Source organism: Myotis brandtii, unplaced genomic scaffold, assembly GCF_000412655.1.
Source record: "Myotis brandtii unplaced genomic scaffold, ASM41265v1 scaffold115, whole genome shotgun sequence".
NCBI lineage: Eukaryota > Metazoa > Chordata > Mammalia > Chiroptera > Vespertilionidae > Myotis > Myotis brandtii.
The window spans coordinates 6307667-6319733 of NW_005353967.1; positions in this window are offsets into that span (position 1 = coordinate 6307667).

The window sequence follows — 12067 nt, forward strand, 5'->3', positions numbered from 1 at the left end:
GGACCTGGGTAGGAAACGCTTGAATTTACATATTGTGTCCCCGAGGAGGGGGAGGGGGAGGGGCAGGAGAGTGGCGCTCACACCTTGCACACCCTCTCCTGGGCCACTAAACGATGACTCAGATCCTGCTGGCTTTTTATTTTTCCCTCAGAATTACACTCAATAAACACGGTGACTCCTGCTTCTGGAGAGAAGTCCTGATTTATGTCCCCCACAATCACATCTCCTTAATAGCCCAATTGACCTCGGCCCAGCCTGTACTCTCACTGCCGGGCCCAGGGCGGGTGCTGGGGCCAGCCTGCAGTTCTGTCCTGTAAGATCTCGGGAGGGGTGAGTGAGGACGGGGCTGCAGGGACAAATCCAGTGTGGAAGAAGTCCTCTCTGGCAGGGAGGGGATGGAGGCAAAAGGGGGCCGAAGCAGAAGGGGCCTCTGGGCTCCAGGAGGAGCTGCCTGAACTGGAGGGCCCAGAGGGGCAGCACCCCAACGCCTCAAGCTGTGGAGAGGTGGCCAACTGGTCCTCCAGGACCGCCTCTCGGGATGACAGGCTCAGGGTCCCTCTCCCTTCCCTCCTTGAGCGGGATGGACCTTGTCATGGGAGAGTCCCAATCCAGATGGTGCCGGCTACCACCCACAGGGTCCCCATAGAACCCGGGGGCCGCACAGTTCACTACACACAGGGCAGGGCAAGGAAGGGAGTGAGGGGCTGCAAGGATGGGCTCTGTGGACAGGCCACCAGCAGTCACGTGGCCTGGGGCAAAATCCACGTCTCTCCTTGCCTCAGTTTCCCCACCCACTAAAAGGGAGATGCAGTCCCTGGTTTTGTCCTCCTTCAGTCCTGCTTTCACACTGGGGAAACTGAGGCACAGAAAGGCTGAGTGCCCAACCAAGTTCCACAACCCCCTGTGAAGCCCCCGTGTCTGGTGAGCTTGGTGTGCAGTGAGCACCCAACAGGCCTCAGCGCCCCCACAGGTAACTGGGAGCCCAGGTAAAACATACCATGTGGAGCAGATGCTGCAGGGCACCTATCACAGGCCCGTGATGACACCCACGGCAAGAGGGTGGTGGCTCAGACTCACTGCCCTTGAAGACAAAAGCTGGTCTCAGTCACAGTGGCTCTGAGGCCCAGTCCTGGTGTCTTGGCTGGGAGGATGTGTCCTGGAGAGGCCCTGGTCAGGATGCTATGAGAATTGAGGTGCGGAAATCATGTGTGGGGCTCCATGGGGTCTCAGGGCCCCAAGGGGGTGGAGCAGGGCGTGACAGGAGGCAGATGGGAGCGTCTGTGCATACAACACCCGCTGGGCCCCTCTGACCATGTGGTCTGTGCAGCATCGCCTCCTGCCTGCACCCTAGTTCAGAACAGTCTGGCGGGAACTGCACTACGAGGACAAGGGCAGATCCACGGAGCCGCCCTCGGGACCTGGCTGAGGCCCATCCTTGGCCTCCTCATGCCCTGGAATCATGCACCCAGAGGGCAGGTTCCTGCCAGGCCCAGGCTGGGTAGTCTGGGCACCGACTCAGGACCTCCCTCCCCTCTGCTCTGCCCCTGACCTCCAACCCTTCACGAAGGAGGCAGAGGGCCGAACTGACCCCACCTCTCGTGGCCCCTTGGCCTATAGTAACGCGCCGGGGGCTTCCGGGACCAGGAGGCCTTTCTTGGGTCCTCTTCCTCCAGTGAGGACAGGCTCCTCGGGAGTCTTTACCTCTGTTCCGGTGATGTCACTCATGGAAGTCTGAACGCACAGGTGCTCGGGCAAGTCTGGGTCAACAGGGTGGCCCCCTGGACGGGTGTGCTACACATGTCAGCAGGACTGGGTTACAGAGACCAGGCCAGCAGGATCCTCCCCCACCCCACCCCCTCTCTGACCCCCTGCAGCATCCAGACAGACGGCCTCCCTCTCACGGCCATCTCAGGCCTGCCCAGGGCCAGGAGCTTCTAAAGGGCCCAGGCACCTGGGAGGTTCCAGGGAAAGCAGTGAAGGAACTGGGTGGGACAGCGGTGTGCCTGGGCTGGGGTCTTCCTCCTGCCAGGACACCCATGAGTCAGTCCCCTGCTGGGCCAGCCCCACCTACAGGGCTGTACAGGACTGGGTGAGGGTCCCAGGGGACAGCACAGGCCCAGTGCTTTCTCGCATATTCTCCCTGAGCAAGAGTGAGTCCCTCCGCTCTAAAAGCACCAGCAGAAGAGTCAGGCCAGAGAGTAAAGGCAGGCGCAGTCAGCCCCCATCCTAACCATCCTCAGAGTCACTGTGAGCAGGTGCCCAGAGGCCTTTTGTCCTCTCTGTGGTCCTCCCGACGGAGGCAGTCAGCTTTCCCAGCGGCGTGGAGAGAAGAGGCTGTGTGGGGCCAGGGGGGAGCCAGCCCCGTGCAGGGACCTTGACTCTGTGCCCGGGACGCAGAGTCCCCCCCCCCTCTGCCCCCCAGAAGTCGTTCTGTGCTGGTCAGGTCTTGCATGAGCGACATTCCCATCTGAAAGGCTAATTTGTGCAAATGAGTGTTTTGCTCACCTCTACTTAGGAATTCCCGTCCCCACCACGCAAGCTGCAGGCATTCCTCTCTCTGAAAACTTTCCACTGTCAGGTGAGCCCTGCTGGTCCCACTGGAGGGACCACAGGCTTGTTGTCTGGGGAGCCATGTTTCTGCTTCCACTTCTAGCACTGTCTTTGGGTTTAGGCAACACTTCAGGAGGTGAGAGCCTTTGACTCAGAGGTCTGGACAAAGCTGTCCTGACCACAGAGCTCAGCAAAGCAAGGGAAGAGGGGGCGGCACATTCTCAATCAGTGGTTTGGGGCCTCAGACGCTGATCACTGATTCTGCCTGAGTCCCACCAGAGCACCCGTGGGGGCCTGACTCCGCTGGTGAGGATCCCCACAAACAAGACCCCAAAGTGGGGGTACATGGTATTCATGGCATGCTTCCTAAAGGGGGGGATCCCTCTGGTGACAGTGACAGGCCCCCCAGAGACACTGTGGCAAACCAGCCGCCCCACCCGCTCACTTGCTGAGGTCGGTGAGGCTCTCTGGGCCGCGCTAGTGGGTGATCGGGTTCTGATTTTGCCAGTGTGGTTCCCGGCAGTCCACGGCGGAATCAAAACAGACGGAGGTGAAGATGAAAGTTGAAATGGGTCCCGGGACATGTGGCAGCCCGACCTGCTCCTTTGCACACAGCCCCCACTTGAGCCATGGCAGAGGCAGTTGGGGTATAGTCCTGCTCCGCGCCAGCCTACCTCCTTGACCAAAGAGCCCACCTCTCCCAGGTCCTCCAGCAGCCCAAGGTGGGGATCCGAAGGAATGGGCTGTGACCCTTCCCTGCTGCAGGAACAAATGTCCCACCATGGCCTTCCCATCTCTGTGCAATCTCCTCAACACTTACTAAAGGGCCCAGGTACCTCTAGTAAGGGGATAATTGAACCCAACGCTTACTTCGAGGCCTCCAATTCTCTGGAAATCCAGAGGCTGCCCACCAGACTTTGGCCTTTGCTTACACTTAATATAAATAAAAGGACAAATGCATAAAGAAGTTAATAGCCAATTTTCATAACACGTTAGTAGGAGTTCTAAAGTTATTCCCATCAACAAAACTGCCATTTCTTGGAGACATTTCTCTGGATTCTTTTCAGAAGAAATGCTCTCAGGAGTGAATATGTAAACAAAACTTTATCCACTTCTGTGAACAGGGACCACAGCTGTGTCTCCCCCCACCTGGGAGGCCCAGGGAGCAGGGCACAGGCTGGCATTCCTGGGTCATTCCTGGTTTCAAGACGGGGCCCCACCGTGGTGCACAGCACGGGTTGTAGACAAGGCCTCTGGGCCCAGCTCAGAGTCCCGTTCACATCCGTGTACCACAGTGAGTGGCCACTTGGGGTAACTGAGCCTGGTTAATATAAACAAGATCTCCCCCAAGGCAGGTGGGAGTCTGGGCCCCAGGTCTCCAGAGCTTCTGTCTCCCATATCAGGTTCTGGTAAGAAATGCGTGTCTGGTGGCTTCCAGGCACGTCCAGCTCAAATGAAAATGAGGAAAGTAGAGGAGTGGGGAGCATCGGAGCTCTCCTGGAGGAGGGGGAAGTTTCCCCAATCTGGGGGGTGAGTTTGGATCAAGTGAATAATCACCTGATTAACCGATTCCTTCCTTCTTCTCTAATTCCATGGTGACAGGCAGGAATTCCACCAGCGATGGAAGTGAGGCCCACCACATGCCTGCTCTGAGTGCAGGGCAGCGTTCTGAATGGTAATTCATTCCTAGTGGGCACAGCCTAGTGGTCCAGACTCTCAGACTACCAAGTGGGGTAGGAACAAAGTGAGGGCTGCTCCTTGCAGTGGCAGGTGGGCCAGCACCGGGCCACCCCCTCCTGAGTATCTGCTCCCAGCTGCTTCACAAGACACCGAATGGTCCTAGGCGTCTAAGTATCGAGTGGGCTCCAGAGTCCTCAGCCAGCAAGAAGCCTCGGGTCAGCTGAGAGGGCTGCTCTGCTGTCTTTGCAGGTGAACGAATCCTCCCAAAGGGTGGGCCTTGCAGGACAGGGGAGGGGGGCAAAGGCAAGACTCCTGGAAAATGGGAAAATCCACAGCTGAGCCTGATTGAAAAGCTCTGTCCAGCAAACCCGAATGTGTCCAGCTATGAACACACTCTGGAGCCGCGGGGGTGCGGGGGAGGGGGGGGGCGCCTTGGAGCCTGGGAAGAAGCCGAGGAAGAGACCTGGATGACCATTCAAGTATGAGAGGCCTCTGGGACACCAATGGAAGCTGAATTCTCTATGAGCAGTGACTGGGAACGCAGCTGTGCAAAGCAGTGGGGAGGCCCGACCTGGGGGACGTGGGTGAGATCCCAGTTGTGGCGCTGCTTCCTGGATCTCTCCTCCTCTGCGTCTCCTGGTTCATGACTCTCTGGGCTGTCCTCCGCCTTTTTCAATGCATGGGAAGCGAGGTTCCACTTCGCATGCATTGACTGAAGGCTTGTCTGTGCTACACACAGAACCTGGCAACCCAAGCCAAGCTAGCTGAAGGGATGTGACTATAACAAGAGAGCTTAGGGAAATTAACCAGGCCCAACGGAAGAAGAAAACATTTGAAGACAGACATGCAGAGCAAATCCACTTTTCTTTGAGCTGAGTCCGATTAGTGATGGACCAGATGGAGCTGAGTCTGATGAAATAAGGGACAAAAAGCAGCTGAGTTTCACTAAGTGCTGGAACTAACGAAGCTGAATCCGATTGAGTGATGAACCAAAAGGAGCGGAGCATGAGTGAGTGATGCAACAGACAGAACCCAGTCCAAGTTAGTGATGGATCAAGTGGAGTTAAGTCTGAGTGAGTGAAGGACAAGATGAAGCTGAGTCTGGGTTTGTGATGGACAATACAGAGCTGAGCCTGAGTGAGTGAAGGACAAGATGAAGCTGAGTCTGGGTTTGTGATGGACAATACAGAGCTGAGACTGAGTGAGTGAAGGACAAGATGAAGCTGAGTCTGAGTTTGTGATGGACAATACAGAGCTGAGACTGAGTGAGTGAAGGACAAGATGAAGCTGAGACTGAGTGAGTGATGGACAAGACGGAGCTGAGATTGAGTGAGTGAAGGACAAGACGGAGCTGAGTCTCTGGCAGAGAAGTGTTAGTGATAAATGTCTATCGCTCATGTAAAGAGCAAGAGGTTAATAGCAAGATCCAGATCTTAAATATACAGATCAGCCGTTTCTGTGTTATTAATTAAGAATAGATGCATGAAGATAAATCTTGTCAGGCTTGATGAGAAAACAAAAAATGCACTTTAAATATAAGAACACCGGTAGGTTGCAAGCAAAAGAATGGGAAATGAGACACCAAAAGAAAGAAAACAGTGTGGCTACAAGAATGTCACAGTACGCTTCAGGCAAACAGTATTAGGAAGAAATAGAGGGACATTCCATGATGATAACGAGCCAATTCAATCTGAAAACATAGCAACCCTATGTCTTAGCTTAAATTATAGAAAGCAGAAGCCAATAGAACTAAAATGACAGACAAAGCTGCCATTGTAAGTTATGAGTTTTTTAAATATATTTTTATTGATTTCAGAGAGGAAGGGAGAGGGAGAGATATAAAAACATCAATGATGATAGAGAATCATTGATTGGAGGCCTCCTGCACGCCCCACACCGGGGATCAAGCCCGCAATCCGGGCATATGGCCTGACCTGGAATCGAACCATGACCTCCTGGTTCATAGGTTAACGCTCAATCACTGAGCCACGCCAGCTGGGCCTAAACATGAAATGTTTGATGAAAAATTTACCCAAAATTCCTTGAAAATGCAATTTACCAAAATGAACACAAAAAGAAACAGAAAGTCTGACTAGTCTTATATTTATTAAATTCAATCCATACTTTAAAACTTTTCCACCTAGAAAACTGCAGAGCCAGCTGGAGGATTGGAGAGACTCCTTCCACAAACAGCTTGTATATTTCTTGTTAGATTCCCTCCTCACACCCCCAGGTGTGTTTCATAGTTTTTGATGCTATGTAAATAGTATTGTCAAATTAACTTTCATTTTCTACAACATCCGTTGCAGTGTATAGAAATTGATTTTGTACCAGCAACCTTGCTGAGCTAACTCTCCTTAATTTTGATAATTTTAAGTCCTTTCGGGCATTACATAGAGGCGATATCTCACATGCTAAGAACAACGTTGTTCCTTCTTTTCCCAGTTCTTCTCTCAGTTTTTCTTCCTGCTCTTGTGCGGAGAACAGCAGTGAGGGAGGCATCTGACACTTCTTACCTTCAGGGGACAGGTCCCAGTTTCATCGGCCTGTGCTCACTGCGGGGTGTGTAGGTCCTATTTCCCAGGTTAAGGAAACTTGCTTCTGTTCTAAGTTTGCTTAGAGTTTTCCCCTTAGCAAATGTTTTGTCATGAGTGGATTTATAATTTTCCCAAAGGCTCTTTCTGCTTCTGTTGATTCATCACTGAGCTTTCTCCTTTAATCTGTCGAGGTGATGACTCACAAGCAGCTCTTCTAATGTTAAGCCAGCTCTTCAGCCTGGTACCTTCCCTGCACTTTGCAGGATTTAGCTGGTCCCTGTGTTCAGGATGCTTCAGTTGTTGGTGGTGACTGGGCTGGTTTCTGAGCCGGTTGGCAAGGCTGGGGTCGGGGGTAGAGGGACACGGTTGGTCACCGGCCCTGGGGCTTTTGCGGGGCCTCAGTGAGGAGCTGGGTTTCGGGGTCCTCGCTGACCATGGGCGGGGGTGTGGAACACTGTGCAGGGGGATCACAGGGTGTTTCTGGGGAAGGGATCCCAGCCAGGGAATGCCAGGTGTATGGGGTCTTGCCTCCAGAAAGGAGGGAGATGTCAAGATTCCTGGGAGGAGGGGGCATGGCCCAGAGACCAGGGCTTAAACAAGGGGGGTAGTGAGATTGGCAGGACTTCACAAGGGACAGGAGATGGGAGCAGGGAGTGATCAAAGTGGTTGGGGGAGGTGCTTCCACAGAACTCAGTGAAGCCAGACAGTCCGTGTTGCAGAGGGTCCCTGTGTCCCCAAGGGTGGAGGGGGTGCCAAGCCTGGGGTGCAGGGATCAAGGCAGGTCCATGATCCTCGGGACCTCAACCCCGCCCCAGGCTCACTCATGTGCTGCCAAGCCACAGACCAGCAGGGCTGGGGGAGGACATGGAAGTGATTGCGATTCCAGGTCCAAGGCCACAGCCTGGCAACCCCAGGGCCTGGGGACACTGTGACCAAGGTGGCAACACTGGAGCTATTGCTTAGCCTGAGACCCTCTGCCCCGAATGCCCCTAACCTGCATACTGGTCTGTGGCCATGGCCTAGAAAGGCTCCAGACTCACCTGAGGCCCCAGGGCCGCCACAGGCCGACCACAGAAGAAGCCCTGCTCACAATTTGTTTTGAAAAAAATGCAGCTGTATTACTGCAATCAAATAAGGCAGGACACCTGTCATGCTGGTCTGCTCCTAGGGGGCCAGGAGCCTAGGTAGGAGGGGGCACAGCGGGCACTCAGCCGGCCCACTGGCTAGGAGTGTAATAGCTCCGGGCTCTTCCCCTCCTTAAGAGCTAGTGTGTGAACACTTTGGGTTTAAAAATAAACTTTGGGGATGGGTGGTGAATGCCTGTGTGTATGGCAGTGGTTCTCAACCTTGGCTGTACATTAGAATCACCTGGGAATCTTTTTAAAATCCTGATTTCTGGGCCTCATCCTCCGGAAATTCTGTTTCTTTGTTATGGATGTTGTGGCCCCACCCCATAACAAAGAAACAGAATTTCCGGAGGATGAGGCCCAGAAATCAGGATTTTAAAAAGATTCCCAGGTGATTCTAATGTGCAGCCAAGGTTGAGAACCACTGGTGTATGGGCTTAAACATCTTAAAGTTACATTAAACTTAACTTTCCTCTCTTGTGTATTGTCAGCAAAAGCCTAGATGTGGACTAGATGGACTAGATGTAATGTTTTTCACTTTCATTTCTTAATTTTGAAGTTCAGATGCCATGGCAGATGAAGTAGATTGCAGTTCTTTCGGACTGGTTATTTGCATCGTTGTAACATTTTTGAGTTGGCCATGTGGTCATGGGGTTTCACAGTGCTAGGGACTAAATGTTTGTTTGCCGTCCCCCCGCCCCATAGTTATGTTGAAGCCGCCGGAGCACCCACTGTGGCTGTACTTGACAATAGGGAGATAATTAAGGGTAAGTGAGGCTCATAAGGTTGGGGCCTTAATCCAATAGGGTCTGTGCCCTTTCAAGAAGCGCAAGAGTCATCTCTCTCCCTCTCTCTCCTCATGTCTGCACCCCAGGAAAGGCCACATGAGGACACAGAGACTCTGCCTGGTGACAACCTGGTCGGAAACTCGTTCCCAAACTAACACAATATATGTACAAGCAAACCCACAGGTGATCCTCACCACTGGGGAGGGTGGGGGAGGGCAGCTCTGCAATGCTGCTCACCTGCCTGATGGCGGTGCTGAGAGGGTAGTTATCAGATCATCACACACCTGCCTGGCCCTGAGGACACCTCCCAACACACACACACACACCCAGGCCTCCGGCTACTTTTGGCCAGATGGCCATTTGGATTGTGCACGGCACAACTCTGGGGGTGCCGTTCATAATGGTAGCCCTGGAGTGGTGGGGTGCTGCAGCACTGCTTAAAACCACAGCCCACCCACCCACCATGTGGCCCCAGTCCTTGTTGGGGGATCACTGTGGAGAAGTGGGCCAGTGGGTGGGTGGTATATCTGGAGGAATGGAGCAGTACACACTCCCCACCCCCGTAAACTGACTTCTGCTTGTAAGGGAGGCTGATACTCTTATCACTGTACCATGCCCTGGAGCCTTCCAGCAACCTGAAGCGCAAATGCATTCATCCTATACTTGCCCATAGATCCTGCAAACAGCCTGCTTCTCACCAGAGCTTGCACCACACTTCCACCATGCCATTGCGGGGCCTTGCTTCCTTTCAACTCTCCCTTGTCCTCGGACAGCCTGTGGCCACCTCTGTGGCACACTGTCCGATGGCCAACAACCAGCCTCAGCCTTCACTTTGAATCCTCAAGTCTGCACACTAATGGTCTGCTCCTCTGCCCTTTGAACTGCCTCCTGGGTCTCAGCAGCAGCTGCTCCCAGGGGAAATGCCCTGAGCTCTTAGAACAGGCTCTGGTAAAAACCCCCAGGGGTGGCATGACCGGAGGGTCACTGGGCATCATAGTACATGCCGTTCTGGTGGGCATTTGGCCTTTCTGTGGAATGCAAAGGCACCATCTTCAAAGAGGATGGTTTTGTAAAGGCTTTATTTACTCAGGAACCATGAGGGTAAATAAGGAGGGTGTCCGGGTTGCAGGTAATCTGATCATGTCCAACTGGCTCTACCTCTGGGACAGGAGGCCAAGAATAGAGCAGGGGACAGAAGCAGCACGAATAGGCTTGAGCTGGGAGCAACCACCATTCACCAAGCATGGCTACCCTGGCAGGTCCCAGTCACATACTCCCACAGACCCTGTGCTCAGCTCAGTCCAGCCTCCACCCCATGGTCACTACATCCCTTGAGGCTGGCCTCCCTCCCCCACCTGAATCCCTGGGCTACCACAGAGGCCCTTACAGCTGGCAAGTCCCCCCAGGGCCCCCAGTGAAGACTGATGCCCGCCGCAGCATCCTCCAAGTGGTCGCCCAGCTTCACTCGCCATTTCACACCCAGCCACCCAGACAAGTGAGCATGATTTGAATTAATTCTCTCTCCACTACATGACTGATAGCCACCTCTCATAAGAAACTGGGGAGAAAATCCAAGGAATAAAGTCATCCAGCTTAGCACTGCCCTCCCCACCTCCTAAGACTCGAACATATCCTATAATAAAGAGGTAATATGCAAATTGACCCTCACACCCTCACAAGATGGCTGCCTACGACCAGGCCTGCAGGGGGGGGGTTAGTGAGGGACGACCAAATGACTGAATAAGCAGGCTGCATGGGGCAACCAGGCCAGCAGGGTGGGGGCAGTTGGTGGCGACCAGGCCAGCGGGGGTTGGGGGGGCAGTTAGGGGTGACCAGGCAAGCAGGCAGGTGAGTGATTAGGAGCCAGCAGTCCAGGATTGTGAGAGGGATGTCCAATTGCCAGTTTAGGCCCGGACATCCCCCGAGGGGTCCCAGATTGGAGAGGGTGCAGGCTGGGCTGAGGGGACCCCCCCTCCCATGCACAAATTTTGTGCACCGGGTCTCTAGTTCTCAGATATTAGAAGATATGTGTCCACCTGCATCCATCTAACCAATGTCTCCCGAGTGCTCCTGTGTGCCAGGCACTGTTTCAGGCACTGGGGATGCAGCTGTGAGTCTGCTGGGCTTTATGCAGCCCCTCACTCAGGGAACAGATGTTCCCATGGAGAGGGCAGACAGGCAACAGACAAACAGAGCAGACAGCATGTCAAAGCCTGGAAGGCATGGAGGAACACGAGTAGGGGAAGGGGGGAGGGGAGCTGAGAGATCAGCGGATGCAACAAAGAGGTGACTTGGAGCAAAGGCCTTATGGAACCAAGGGAGCCTGGGAGTAGAGGTCCCCAGAAAGCGGGTGCATCTGGCAGAGGGAGGCTCAGAGGTCAGGGAGAGGCCCGAGTCTTGAGAGTTCCTCTGAGTTGGAGGGTCCAGTAGGAGGACCAGACCAGGCAGATGAAGGGGGAGCCTTTGCCGCAGTGGGTGGCCGCCAGAGGTGATGAGCAGTAGTTGGTTTGTATTTGCAAGTAGAGCAGAAAACCTGTCCCGGAAACAGCGGGAGCTGAAGGAGAAGTCAGCTATGCTTCCTAGGTTTGGGCTGAACAGAAGACAGGGCTGCCCCTGCTGAGGCTGCAGGGTGGGTTTAGGGAGGAAATGTGAGGTGCATTTGCATCGTGGAGTCTGAGATGTCCAGGTGAGCCATCTGCAGATGCAGTGCAGGCTGAAGGGACTTGAGGGTAGAGTCCCCACCCCTGCAACCACCATGTCAATTCCAAGCCCACCCTGTGGTAAAAGGGACATTTCAGGTGCAATACTAGAAGTCTGAGCAGTGCCCTTGGGCTCTGAGGTGGGAGAAGGGGGAGCGAGGTAGAGGTCCCTCACAGAAGGTACAGGGGCCATGCTTGGAGAAGGGCAGCGACTTGGATTCTGCATCACCCTGGTTTCTGACAAGTTGTTAGATCCTGTGACGAAATGCTGTGGAAGACAGTACGAGGCTGGCAGTCTGGCCCCCTTTCTGGGTCCTTGTGCCTCTGGTGGGGTCTGCACAGCCCCAGGTCCTGCGTTTGTGGGGAAGGAGGAGCTTGGGGCCAATGTTCCCATGGACGGCCCCTGGCAACTCCAGAGCTGAGCGAATGCCACCGGAGCTGAGCGAATGCCAGAATGCCACCGTGGGGCGCCTGAGGCACCAAGCGCCCACCACTTGACAGCCAAGCCCTGAAGGATCCCCAGCCCTCGGCGCTGCGCTCCGTCCTCCATCGCCCTGCGACCGCATAGACCTCCCGGCCTGCGCCCTGCAGCCCAGGGCTCCAGGAGAGGGCGGGAGTGGGTTGCGGACGTGGGAAGGTGAGGCCAAGGGGCCGATCAGGCCCGGGGTGGGCGTGCCAAGAACGCG